Source organism: Cupressus sempervirens, chromosome 9 (genome assembly GCF_028749045.1).
Source record: "Cupressus sempervirens isolate cs-2001-9-10 chromosome 9, ASM2874904v1, whole genome shotgun sequence".
Taxonomy (NCBI): Eukaryota; Viridiplantae; Streptophyta; class Pinopsida; order Cupressales; family Cupressaceae; genus Cupressus; species Cupressus sempervirens.
The window spans coordinates 304,249,931-304,264,354 of NC_143126.1; positions in this window are offsets into that span (position 1 = coordinate 304,249,931).

The window sequence follows — 14,424 nt, forward strand, 5'->3', positions numbered from 1 at the left end:
GACTTTTACGTCTTTCACCACTTTGACCAACCTTTGACTATTAGGGACTAATAGGCAAAGTGGTTACACTGATGATTATAGGAATTTACAATTGAAATATATTTTATCCAAACACATTAGAGAACCTTATGAAAATAATGTTATATTAACGAGTGTATATTTGAAATGTTTCAAGTGTTTCATCATTATTATAGTTGAAAGATAGAAATATGAATACATCTTTTCCACACAAAGTAATATGTAGATGGAACAAAAGGTACTAAGTGTACATCATTATGCATAATCAAGTCCTTACATAAAAATATATTGTATATAATTGATACAACCATACTATGTATAAATACATCAATACTAAAAATAACCCTAGATACAAAACTACCAAAAAGCATAGAGTCAAAACTATCATAGAATTATCTTCATTTCACTCCTTTAAATGTTTTTATTTGTATGCACTACTACTCTTAATGATACCTACATTCCAATACCGTACCAAATGTCACTATTATAGGCATAATAATAAGTAAATATTGACAAAAAAAAGATATACTCCAAACTAGAGTAGAGGAATCTCATACATCCATCATTTATAATCCATGCATTTGAAAGCCGTAAGAATAAGAGAAGTTAATTGGAAAAACAAGAAATTAATTGGTTCACCTAATCATTATGAATATACAAAGTAAATGAAAGAAATAACATAACGGGAAAATGCATAGTGGACTTTACCATCAATTTCTTTGCACAAATCAAGTGTGTTTGAAACTTAGATATCTATGAAATGTGTATCCAATTGCACTCACATAACATGGGAATTGACTTGAAGGGTCATCATAGGAATTCATCAAAGTTATAATGAACATATGAAACCTTGTTGCATGAGTTAGTAAATATACCTAGTGAAGTGTTCTTGAAGGGTCATCCTCTACTTGATGGTCTCAAATAGGGCTTTGAGATCAACATTACTAATAGTAAAACACTCTTTTATTATTTGTTTTCCTTGATGCTTCAACAACGTCACATTTTATACTATAATAAGGTGTGAATGTATGACAATGGTTTTGTACTTTTGATAATATTTAAATGTGAGAATTCCATACTATCTAAGCATGCACGTTCACAACCATGTTCCAACAACAATAATTTAATAGTTGGATATGTGAATCCATCATCATATGTCATTAGTTGAGGAAGCTTTTGATTACCTCTTACACAATGTGCTAACCAACAATATAACTTCTCATCATTCCCTTGTGGTGCTACCAATGCAAAGACATATCCTGGCTAAACATTAGTACATTTGCAGCCCTTTCTTGACAACCAACCATCGATAATTCAACACTCATCCATCATACTGGTGACACCACAAGGTTTCAAAATTATTCTAGTACAAATTGCAATGATTGGGGTTGTTGTCAAAATTTTGTTGGCAATTCCTGTCATAAACCATGAGCGGGCCAACCAAAATGAACGATGCCTATGTCATTGAAAATCTTGGAAGGCCTACTAAATTTTGACAAAATTCTCCATCAAAAATGTGAGCACCTTCCTTGTGTCACCAGAATATAGTTTTTTACAACATCAATAATATGAATGATATATGACCGATGGAAGTCCATTGCAAACAATAGTTAGTTTCTCAGTTGCAATTGTTGTCGGTCATATCATTTTGCAATGATAGCTACAATGAGAATATTTTATGATCGATGGATGTTGGTTGTTGATATATATATATATATATTGTTAGAGTAATTAGATATTTTTCTAATTAACTCTAGTCTACTTAAGCTAAACTTTAGGCACCTAATAATTAATTTCTTTTATTATTATGATGTAGCCTAGGTTAGACCTTTTTTTTAGGGTTTTGATCTCCTTTATAAGGATGATCTCTCATTGTAAACGAGAATTGAGAATTTCATTGTTAATAATAGCAATCTACTTTTTTACTCATTAAGAATGTCTTGTTTATGGATCTGGCAATTTCTACCTCCATAGCTTTTTGCTTCTCTCTTCTGTAATAGGTGTTTGTATGTAGGTGACACATATATATATATATATATATATATATATATATATATATATATATATATAGCTACTAGTGTGGTTGTATGTAAGAAACTTGTACTACAAAGGGCTATAGGCTAGGGCATGTATAAATGCTTTTTTGGTATATATAAACTATACGTGTACATGTTTATATGATGTGTAGCTTAGTGTTAGTGGATATATTGAATGAATATGTGAATGCCATGGGAAAGGGAATGCTCCATAGTTGGGCTAGAGAGTTTCATCTTTGCTACAATTTAGCGTTGATAAGAAGTAACCCTGAAAAGATTGGTGCCACAAATTGTGTTTCTCAAATGCAAAAAGGGTTACAATGTTCTTAGGGTATAATTGATGGTGTTTTTCCACATATACATATGCATATTCATATGCATATGCATATACACATACACATACACATACACATACACATACACATACACATACACATACACATACACATACACATACACATACACATACACATACACATACACATACACATACACATACACATACACATACACATACACATACACATACACATACACATACACATACATGTATGTGTGCATATACATATACATATACATATACATATACATATACATATACATATACATATACATGTAACTAAAATGTATATTCTTATATATATATTTAAAAACATATATCCTTGTATAGATGAACCCAAAATAAAACTACGAAAATGTTTTCTAAAACCTTTCTCATGAGATAATGAGTTATGAACTCTTCATCAATGGGATATAACCCAAATCCAAAAGTCCATCGTGCTACACCTTATCATGACTATAACCAAAGTTAAGATCCTCCATTATTGAATTCTCTTCCCAATCTTCTCACAAAAACATAAGAAAATAAATGGGTTTTTTCAACTGTTCTCCACTATATAGGCTAAGGCATCCCTACCCAATTTGCTAGATGCTCACTTAGCCTTTTGAAAAATCTAATATGTGTGTTGTGGGGAGATGTTATGTTGAATTCTTATATGGGTGTTAGGAGAGGTGGAAAAATGGACAGGATGGGATGTGTGGAGAGGCATAAATCAAAGATGAATATAGATGAATCCTATTACTAGTCTAAAATGAATTCCCTTAGCTTGGTGTGTACAATTGTAAGAAAATCTTCACCATATATAGGCTTTCTTGGTGTCATAAGAGTACATGCATATATCATTATCATTAAAGGAGGGGGAGGGTAGGTTTTGTTTTGTGGGGAGGGCCTATTAAAATCTCCTCCTATGATGTATCTCAAAATCCTAAGAGAGAGAATGCATGTGTGCATGAATATGTTTGTTGTCAGTAATAGAGAAAGTAAGTGAATGCAAAATTAGGTCACAAGGGAACATTTAGGAGTTTGTGGGGCTATAGCTAAGATCAATAAAGGATTATTTTGGATTTCTTGTTGTATGTAAAGAGGAAAGAGTAAAGAGTTTGCAGTTAGAACACCATATCAAGTCCATGTGCAACAAGGAATTGCACTATTTAATGCCTGGTCATTCTTGACTATTTATATCCTTACCCATCTTAAAAAAATCTAGCTATTTCTCATGAAATCCCACCTAGCTTTATAAATCAAAACCCCACAAATCAAAATTAAAAAAATCATAATCAAGGTACGAAATGAAATGACACAATTTTTAGAGGAAGGTATGAAATGGGCATGTGAGCTGAAAGAACTAGAAAGTCATTATGTATAGATGAAGGTATGAAATGGATGATTTTGGAGTACTTTGTATAGACATTCAACATTGAGTATGCACATATCATCACTTTATGATCAAAATTTATAAAAGTAACACCTATCAATGAATATTAGTCTATTAACTATGCAAAACATGTTTGTGAGATATATACAAGTATCTTAGGAATAGATCTAAGAATTACTTACCATAGAAATAGTGAAACTAGGGTTGTAATAATTAGGGTTGTCCTTGAAATATTGATAACCAAACAAAATATTTCACATTTAACACAATAGTATGAATAATATAGGAAAACTTAATCTTTAAAGTGAATACTGAAATAAAATGGATTTTACCTCATAGTGAAATACTGCAAATGCAGTTTCACATGGTCATGGCTGCAAGACCACCATTTTGACAACGAGCACACACACACACACACACACACACACACACACATATATATGTATGTGTATATATATATATATATATATATATATATATATATATATATATATATATTACAATATTTCTACTAACTCTATATTGTAATAGGAAGTAAACAAAACTATCTAACAAGTTAAAAGAGACAAAATGTACCACATATTTCACAACTTACATAATCATAAGTTTGGTTAATGTGGTGACATCTGTAAAACTCTTCTACACTAGCTTTCATTTTTCTTTCCTTTTCATAGTTTTTGTAATGGACACCCAGTCAACTTTAGCAAGAAAAACATATATGATCGAAAAGGAAAAGGAAAATCAAAATCACCTGAATGCGTGGCCAAATGCATTACTATTTGGTGCCTCAAAGTTGTCATCCAACACCATACAAAATGTCATGTTGGGTCCCTTAGGCTTGGTAATTCTTGTCAAGTTCACAAATTTAGGTTATCAAGATTCATAACAACTAAAACCGATATGTATTAAGTAATGTTCAATTTTTTTTCTCTTGCAAATTTTGAGGTCATATGTCTAGTAACTACTTTTATCTATACCATTGTATATCATGTGCTCTACATTCTCATTCTAACAAATATTGTTATCTACAATATCAACCTATAAAGTCTATGAGGCATATATAATTTGGTTGGATAGATCATTCTAGATGGAGATTCAAGATTTTATTTGTTAACCCACATGGTATCTTTGGTGAGCCGACATTTATTGACAAGATTATAAAAATTGAATTAGTTTTTCATTTAGAATAATGTTGCTAAGTAGTGTGACTATTTTATTAGATATAAAACTCATGATGATGTTGGTTCTTACTAACGTATTCTAATAATTGAAGGCTATGCACATTAAGGGTCTATTTGAGTATAATGGATATGCAACTCTTGATGATGTTGGATCTTACTAATGTATTCCATCTATTTGAGGATATGGAGATTAAGATGTTTTTTCTTGTTGATTTGGCAGAGCAATTCAAGATTGTATTCTATGCAGTCGAGTTGTATAAAGGAAGCTCTCGCACTCTTTCCACTAAGTTGAAAACTTGAAAGTGGGCTTACTGGAGATTGGTGGTGAAAAGCTACAATGACATCATTGGGTTTTGGTGGACAATTGAAGTTTATATGTTACTCGTTTGATTGGTTGCACCCAAATAATCCCATTTCTTATATCATTTAGGATCACCTACCAATGACTTCAGCCACATGGAACCTTATTGAGCTTCACTTTGTTTCAAGAATAGTTTAATATTCTCTACTAAATAGGGCCAACCACATGAAGGTGGAAACTATCCTTGAAATATTGATAACCAAACAAAATATTTCAACTTGCACACAATAATATGAATAATATAGGAAAAATTAATCTTTAAAAAATAAATACTGAAATAAAATGGATTTTACCTCATAGTGAAATGCTAAAAATGTAGGGTCACATGGTCATGGTTGCAAGAATACCATTTTGACAAGGAACATATATATCTTGAAATATTTCTACCATTACTTTACAATATAAGAGGAAGTAAAAAAAACTATTTGACAAGTTAAAACAGACAAAATGTACCCTATGTTTCACAACTTACATAATCATTAGTCTAGTTAATGTGTTGACATCTATAAAACTCTTCTACACTAGCTTGCCTTTTTCTTTCCTCTTCATAGTCACTGTAATGGACACCCAATCAACATTTAGCAAGAAAAACATATATGAGCGAAAAGCAAAATCAAAACCAAAATCACCTGAAGGCATGGCCAAATGCATTACTTTCTGATGCCTCAAAGATGCCATCTAACACCATACAAAATTTCATGCTAGGTCTCTTAGGCTTGGTCATTCTTGTCAAGTTTACATATTTAGGTTATCAAGATTCACAACAACCAAAAATGATATGTAATAAGTACTGTTCAAATATTTTTCTCTTACTGATTTTGAAGTCATCTATCTATTAATTGCTTTTATCTATACCATTATGCATGATGTGATCTACATTCTCATTCTAACAAACATTATTATATACAACATCAACCTCCAAAGTCCATGAGGCATATATAATTTGGTTGGATATATAATTCTAGATGGAGATTCAAGATTTAATTTTTTAACCCACATGGTATATTTGGAAAGCCAACATTTATTGAGAAGATTGTAAAAAATGAATTAGTTTTTTATTTAGAATAATGTTGCTAAGTGTAATACCGCAAAATTGGCTCATTTCCATGTTAATCAATTCTAGTCTATTTTGATCAATTCTAAAGTCCTGTTTTACTAGGCAATTCTTATTCTGATTTTGGCTACTTGACTTAATTGTCAAATGTAGAAAACCTTAATCTGCATTAATCAGACTCTTTATTTAATTCCTAAAATATTGAATCGAATTAGTCACATTAAACCTATTGATTAAGATTTAATTTAATGTAAAGTGTTTATACTTTAATTAAATTAAATTATATCCTAAGACTAATGTACTAAGGAATTAAAAATATTTAATTTAATAATTATGCCCACTTTAGTTAATTGAATAAGATTATTCAATTAAATAAAAAAGGCATTTATGAGGCCATATCTCACATGATTAAATTAAGAAATATCTTCAAAATCTTCTCTTCAATTCCAAAATGGAAACTTTGAGTGAACTATCTCTTGAATTGGAATTAATTTAGTTAACTTATTCTCACACTCATGAAAAGCTTAGTGAACTACTCATCACACTTTGATTTGAAATAGTTATCTTCACTTGCACAAGGAAGTTTCCATTTCAACTGAATCTTCTCTTTAATCTTAACTATCCATCCAAATTGATCTTCACCATTGATCAATTTTGGGATTCTATTTAAGGGACTCCCAATCCCTCATTATAGAGGTTAGAATTTGAATGGTATTGAATTGTTTTCGAACTAAGTACTCATTTCCTTTCTAGCTTTCACATTGCTATCATTTTAAAACTCTCATTTAGATTAAAGATGCATACATTTAGCTTAAATATCTTTTGTTTCTTAGATTAATGTTTGCACTTCATATAGATTAATTGCATAATTGTACTTTGCATAAAAATCCTTCATTCCAAAAAGGTTTGGTTGCCTACATCTCGATCTAAGAGCACCATCAGAAAAATCCTTCTAGTTAGAAGGCAACAAGTCACATTGTCGGGCATCTTGAATAAACGACTCCATGTTTATTCCAGGATGACTTTCTATATAATGACCATGTTGAAGTGCAGGTGAAAGATCCAAGGTCACATTTTTACATATATTTTTTTGGCTCCCACTGTGGGGCAGAGAAAAATAAATTTTCTGGCCTCATTTGTCTAGTTTTATGATATTTTCATCATTTTGTTGTACTTGTCCATACAATCTTCCAGATTTTTGTGCAAAAAAATTAATTTTCCTGCAAAGATTTGAGGGTTTTGCATGTCTTTCTCCACTTTTTTGCATGAAAAGTGTCCTATTGCATGGATTCTCGTGCGACACCTCATTTTTTTGTGCATGTCAGTGCAAGAACTTGTGTGGACCTGTGTAAGATTTCGCATGAAATCTTGAAACAACACAACTAAGATGCATTTTTTTAGTATGTTGTTTATCATTTTTCACTAACGTGTTTTCTCTGAAGCATCTTTATTTTGGTTTTTCTTATTTTCTGTAGCCTAACAGTTGTTTACAGGATGTTTTCCAAAGACTCCTTTATACAAACTTTCTAAAACATGAACTAACTGTGTGTTTGTAGGATGCTGTCAAAGATATGATTTTTGAAGACCAATCTTAAAACCCACTAAAACAATGTGTCTTTTTATTTCTTTCCAAACATAGTCTAATTAGGGCTTGTGAACTTTGTAGGGTGCAATATAGAGGAATAGGGGATTATGCTCTTCACCACTTGGAGGTCATGACCAAGGGTGAATTAGAAACCTAGAAGCCTTTGAAAGATGACATCAAAGGGAGGCAAGCAACTTAGTGGTTCTCTAGTGTGAATCCTCTTCTATGATGAGATGATGATTTCCTTTTAGGGGATCAAAATCTTTAGAAAGGATAAGTCTAGATCGATTAAGCTAAGTCAGTAATTAATGTGTTTTGCATGTTTGGGTGAGGAAGTAAGGTAGAGGAGTATGCTCTTTCCGCTTGAAGGAAATCAAAAACTTTGACCCTTATATACAAACCATCAGTCCAAGTCAATCCTTTAGAGGACCTGTCAGAGTGATCCAACCTCCAGGAATGACCCAAGTGAGCACACTCCTTTCACCAGAGATTCCAACTCATTGTAATAAAGAAGCTTTGTAGAATGAAAGGCTCCAAATCCATATTAATTTATTCCTCTTGATTATTGATATGACATATCAAGAGGAGGCTCTATCTATTGCATTGGCTAATGTTGACCCTAGTCTTGCTAAGAAAGTGTGTGCACTTTTAGATGCTAGTGTGGGCTATTGGGTTCAACTCCTCTTGTAGAGCCACTGGGGATTAATACAAATGGAAGCCAAGTAAAAACATTTAGTTAGAGGCTACCTGATTCACCTTCGAAAGGAGGCATAATATTTGTACAAGGAGGGAGAAGAATCTCTCTTGTAGAACTCACCATAGGCATGCTATTAGGTATTGGAAGGTGGTATACATGCTTGACCCTTACCAAAAGAGTGTTCATTCAATGTATATGTTATTGATCCCTTTGAGTACATAAAAAATGCTAGCACCCTCTAGGGGGTGACATGGCTATGTGAGATGCACGCATGCACATGAGTTGTGGGACAAAGGTTTTGCCTTCTCTACCATTTTTGGTTTCTAGAGATAAAGCGTGTTTGTTATCGAGTCTTAAATATGTCCAAACCTATCTAAACAAACTGAAGGTCAAAACTCCCTCGTCCCTCTAAGTTGCTTTGTCCTTAGTTGGATTGTATTTGACTACTACTTGCTTCCCTTGTCTTGTTGAAAACACTTTGTCTTGTTTAAAACCCAACACTATTTCATAACCTAAAAATCAACCTTGCAATCTATTTGACATTTGTTGAACTCACCAACAATCTGTTTGAAACAGTTTTCTTTTTTTGAAATCTCTTCAAAATCCAATTCAGTTGTCAAGTTTGGTCTTAATTTTTGCGCACAGTTTGCAACATTTCACATGAGTAGTTTTTGTCCTATCACTTTTTCACATAGTTCCATCTAGATTCTCATGTGAGTAATTGTACATCCTCATGCAAGATCTTGCTGACAAAATTTTGTTTTGTTTGTCAAATCCTAGCACTTCTTCGTGTGACCTATAACACATCTTTATGTGAGTTTATACTGCTTTTCTGAGATCTCTCTTGTGCTTGTGTACTTTATTGTGCACCTCCTAGAGGGTCTTTGCATGAGGTCTTGAGTCAAAACTATCCAATCAATCAATTTGAGCAATCTGCACTTTGTGTCTAGTCTATTTCCTACATCAATTTACCTCTTCTTTATCTGTAAATAGTCTCAAACAATGGCATTTTTCTTGGTTGATGACTCACGGTCTATGCTTTAACTAGTCTCATCTCTCAGTTATCTTGTTCTCATCCTCTAGTGTTCATTATACTGTGTGTCACGATAGTCATAATCTTTGGTTATTCTAGCCTTCACTTAGACTACTCAAACCTTAGTATACAACACTCTTCCATTCCTTTTTGAGACTACATTTTAGTGTGATCCTTGTCTTGGTTTTTGCTTCTTGTCCTTCTCTATGAATATTGCAACAAGAAGTGGAAATGTGTTTTGTCCCCTTAGACTTAGGTGAGGTCATGCTAGGGGTCATAATCACGGCAGAGGTCACCTTCCATTTTATGCATGATCTGCATCTAGTGAGGAATCTTCATGATTTCTCTCACCTGTTAGATCACCTTGAGTCCAACGAATGTTCTCCATAAACTTACAAAAAACTAGGAACCCCTTGTATCAAGAGGATCTTGAGACTAGAAAAGGTCCCACATCTCTGGACAAAACTTCTAAATTATTTTTCAAAGTACCTTTCCAATCTCAACATACTAAAATTGAACACATTCCTACAATGGCTAATTATGAACCTGAACATGGTAGTCACAGTAGACACCAAGATCAACCTAGGAATGACAAAGAAAAAGACCATGACACTGATGAGGAATAGGAAGAGGTGGAAATACTTCCTGAACACATAGCAAAGTGCCATCATTTTTTTTTTCTAGAAGGTCATGGAAATCTTGCTTAATGAAGAGAAAGAAAAATACTTTCTCAAACTTGCACAAGAGGGAGCTAAGCTACCCCATTATTTCAATGTGGAAACCATCATCATGCCTGAACAAGAAACTGAGACTTCCAAACTTCAAAAACAACTAAAAATCATGCAAGACCAACTAGCTCAGATGATGCATGATAAAGAGAAATCCACAAAAACATACACCTTAGATTCTCTTTGTTCATTTTCATTTGATAGGAGCATAAACATGCCTCCTTTCCTGAGAAGAGTAGAGCTACCTAAGTATGATAAATACTTTGGAACCAATGACCCCCAAGATCACTTGCAGGAATTTTGTACCTTGTCTATGGAATTTATGCATAATTAGACACATCTCATGCATTTATTCCCAAGAAGTCTAGGTGGTTAGGCTATGGAGTGGTTTTCACACTTACCTCTTGGTATCAAGACGTTTGATGAAATTGCCAACTTGTTTGTTCAAGAGTATTCTCATAACATTCAACACTCTATTAATATTTGAGATTTATTTAACCTTAAGCATAAGGCTAGGGAACCTTTCCTCACATTCCTTTAGAGGTGGAGACAACTTTACACTAAGTATTCACACATGATTCCTAAAACAAAAAAGCTTGATATCTTCACTAATAATCTCCTGCCTGATTTTGGGTATAGATTCCAACTTCAAGGTCCAAAAACCTTCAAAGACATGGTCACACAAGCTACCTACATAGAGGAATTCATGGTCAAGAAGGGTGAACATACCCTTTAGGAGGACACAAAATAAGGATCCGACAAGGACAGACCCAAGTACATCAATAAGAATCAAGACATTGTACATGATGGGGTTGTTGACAACATCACTCCTAAACCTACTAAGGCAACCTTTAATCTCACAAATGGTCTCAACATGGCCAAGAATGTTGAGAAACCTCCTCTTGACAATAAAACATCCAGGAATAGATCGAGAAACTCATGGGCTACACACCCTAAACGAGATAATACACCACTGGGTGAACCTTTGGATGTGGTTTTCAAGACCTTGTTACAAAACAAGCTTATTTCACCATTGGACAACTCTTGCCCTTATGATCCACAACCATGCCCACCATGGTGGAAGAAAATCACATTTTGCAAGTACCACCAAAATAAGGGGCACAAAACTAGCAACTGCATAAACCTACATCACAAAGTCCAAGACATGATCGATGATGGTGACATTGTGGTAGATGGACATAAAAATAACTTAGATCAAAAGGATTTCAAAAACCCCTTCCCAACATATGAAAAAGGAGAGAGCTCAAAACCAAAACCTAATAACAAGGTCAACTATGCATACTCTAATGATAAGAATGTGATCAACATGGTTGAACCTGTGGATTTTGAGTACTATGAAATTATTACCATCAAGGGAAAACAAGATAACAATAAACCCAAGACACCATTTGTCTTGAGGGGCCCTACTTCCAATGTAACTAACAACACATCTTCGCAATACTATGCCAACACTATTACATGCTCTCGCGCCAAGTTGGTGCTCAAAGGCCTTGTGCCTTCTACTCCTGATCTTGAACAACATAAAGATAAAACCCATGCTGGTCCATCTGGCAGAGGTACAAAACTTGCAACAAATTTAGTTGTCACTAGCTACTGTGTTCTCGATCAATTAAAATGAACTAACACTCAAATCACAATCTTTGAGCTGCATAAAATCTTTCCTATTCATAGGCAGATTCTAGACAAAGCCCTCACTAAGGCAAAGGCAAATGTTCCTCAAGATCTTGATCTTGAGCAATTTCAATACATGGTAGGTCACTTGACCTTGCCTTACTTTATGTCCTTCTCTAAGGAGGATGATAATTCATTGAGTCACCCACACAATCAAACTCTACACATTGATGTCATGATACATCAAACACATGTCCATTGGGTACTCATTGATAATGGTGCTGGGCTGATCATTTTCTCTACTTCTTTGCTTAGACAATTAAATTATTCTAAGGACTCTATTGATCCTCGCTGCAAGATCACTATCAAAGTGTATGATGAAGTCAAACAAAAGTCTCTAGGTCTTGTGGTATTACCCCTTCGTGTCGGTCCTATAGAAAGGGATGTCACTTGTCAGGTCCTTGACATTCCCTTGGCTTATAAAATTTTGCTAGGAAGGCCATGGATACATGAGATGCGTGCTATGACATCCACATACCATCAATGCATCAAATTCCCATTTCATGGCTCCGAAGTCACTATTCCTGCCAGTAATAGCCATACCTACAATATGCTCAAAGCTGCTAAGAATTTTGTCCCTGCTAATAGGGAATCTATTGATTATCATGATAACAAGCTGAAGCAAATTGACCAGTCATTCAAGCTGAAAGAAACTAGCATGGGTGAATACCACATCAAACTAGTGCTATTAGTAACATCTCTTCCTGAGTCTCCTTGTCATTATGGAGACCATCTGGGGCAAACAAGCCATTTGTGTTGATGCCTCAAACCAAGTATAAAGGCACTTTTGTCAAGGCAATAGACCCCTTAGAGGATGAAAGAAAAAACATAGCCGTTACTGTGTGGCTTTACAAGGAGGAGGCTCCAGTTGATCAATAGAACAAGCTCATGAGATCACTTCTGAGAAATATGGCCCTGGTCTTAGACTCATGAAGTGCTTTTTCTATAAGGGAACTAGTCCTATTGGATGTAATAATAATGGTCTAGTTGATCCTATCAAAGCAATAGCTTGAATAAATAGAGATACATCTAGTCTAGGCTTTAAGAAGGTTCCCTTCCATTTAGGGGCTAACAAATTCATGCCAGAGTCTGGGGGTTCATCCAGAAATGAGTCACAAGCTAAGCCAGATATTCAAGAAGATAATTTAGATGATGAGGATCCTTATCCTTATCCTATTCCTCATGATCTTGCTAAATTCTTTGCTGAGCTGGATGAATTTGTGCCATGTGTCATCACTATGGATGGTACTAGTGATTCTTTTGAGGAAAATATTGATCCACACTGTGCTCATTTAGAACAGGGAGAGTCTATTCAGGTGTTATGTGTTGAGTGCTCATGTAAAAATCTAGATGATGAAGGCGAGTATGTCCCTATCATTATTGGGGAATTCTACAGCTTGTCGCCATGGAGCATTGATTCTAAGTAATATGAGTTTGACTCCATTTTAGAAGCAACTACAAATAAAGACATCAACCAAGTTCATGTCTATGAAAACCAACTCGAAGTGGGTTAAATGTCTAGGGTTAGGTTGAATAGGTTTGATCCAACTAGTGTCCTCAAGTCTTTAGTTGCTGACGTTAGTACTCAAAGGAATTCAAATGCACTTGTGGATGAAGTTGCTCTAGGTCTTGAATTTATGGTCCAAGAATTTAATAACTATACCATGAATTCAATCAAACCTGCCACTACTCTTTCACTCACATATCCCAAGCTTATAGACTAGAATCCTAATACATCTAGTGAAGTCCCCACATTCCGGAATGACTATGCTATTGCCTACTACTTGAACGCTGTAAAACGAGTAATGTCTTCCACCAGTGAACAAAGAATCAACATGACTAAATTTGACATCAAATATCTCATTCATACAATTAAAATTAAAAAATATAGAAGGTTTGATGGTGAAAACCACATTGTGGCAGTGTCAGAACCCAAAAAAGTAAAAACAAAAGACACATCCAAGGGTGAAAACCTCTTTGAGGTGCCTGCAGATGAGATATTTGATGCACTTCCAAGTCACTTTCAAGAGAGATCATCAGTGTTGATAGAGATGACATAGCCAATCAACTTGGGCATAGAAGAAAATCCTCATATGATACATATGGCATATTCATTGTCTCCTAAAGAAAAAGAAGAATTCATCACTTTCTTCTGAGAAAAGAAGATAATTTTTGCTTGGATATATTCTGACATGCCAGGATTGGATCCTAATCTCATTATGCATCATTTTTCCATCACACCAGGCATTAAACCAGTTAAACAAAAAATTCAATAAATGCATCTCATGTTGCATTTCTCGTCAAAGCTGAACTGGAGAAACTTT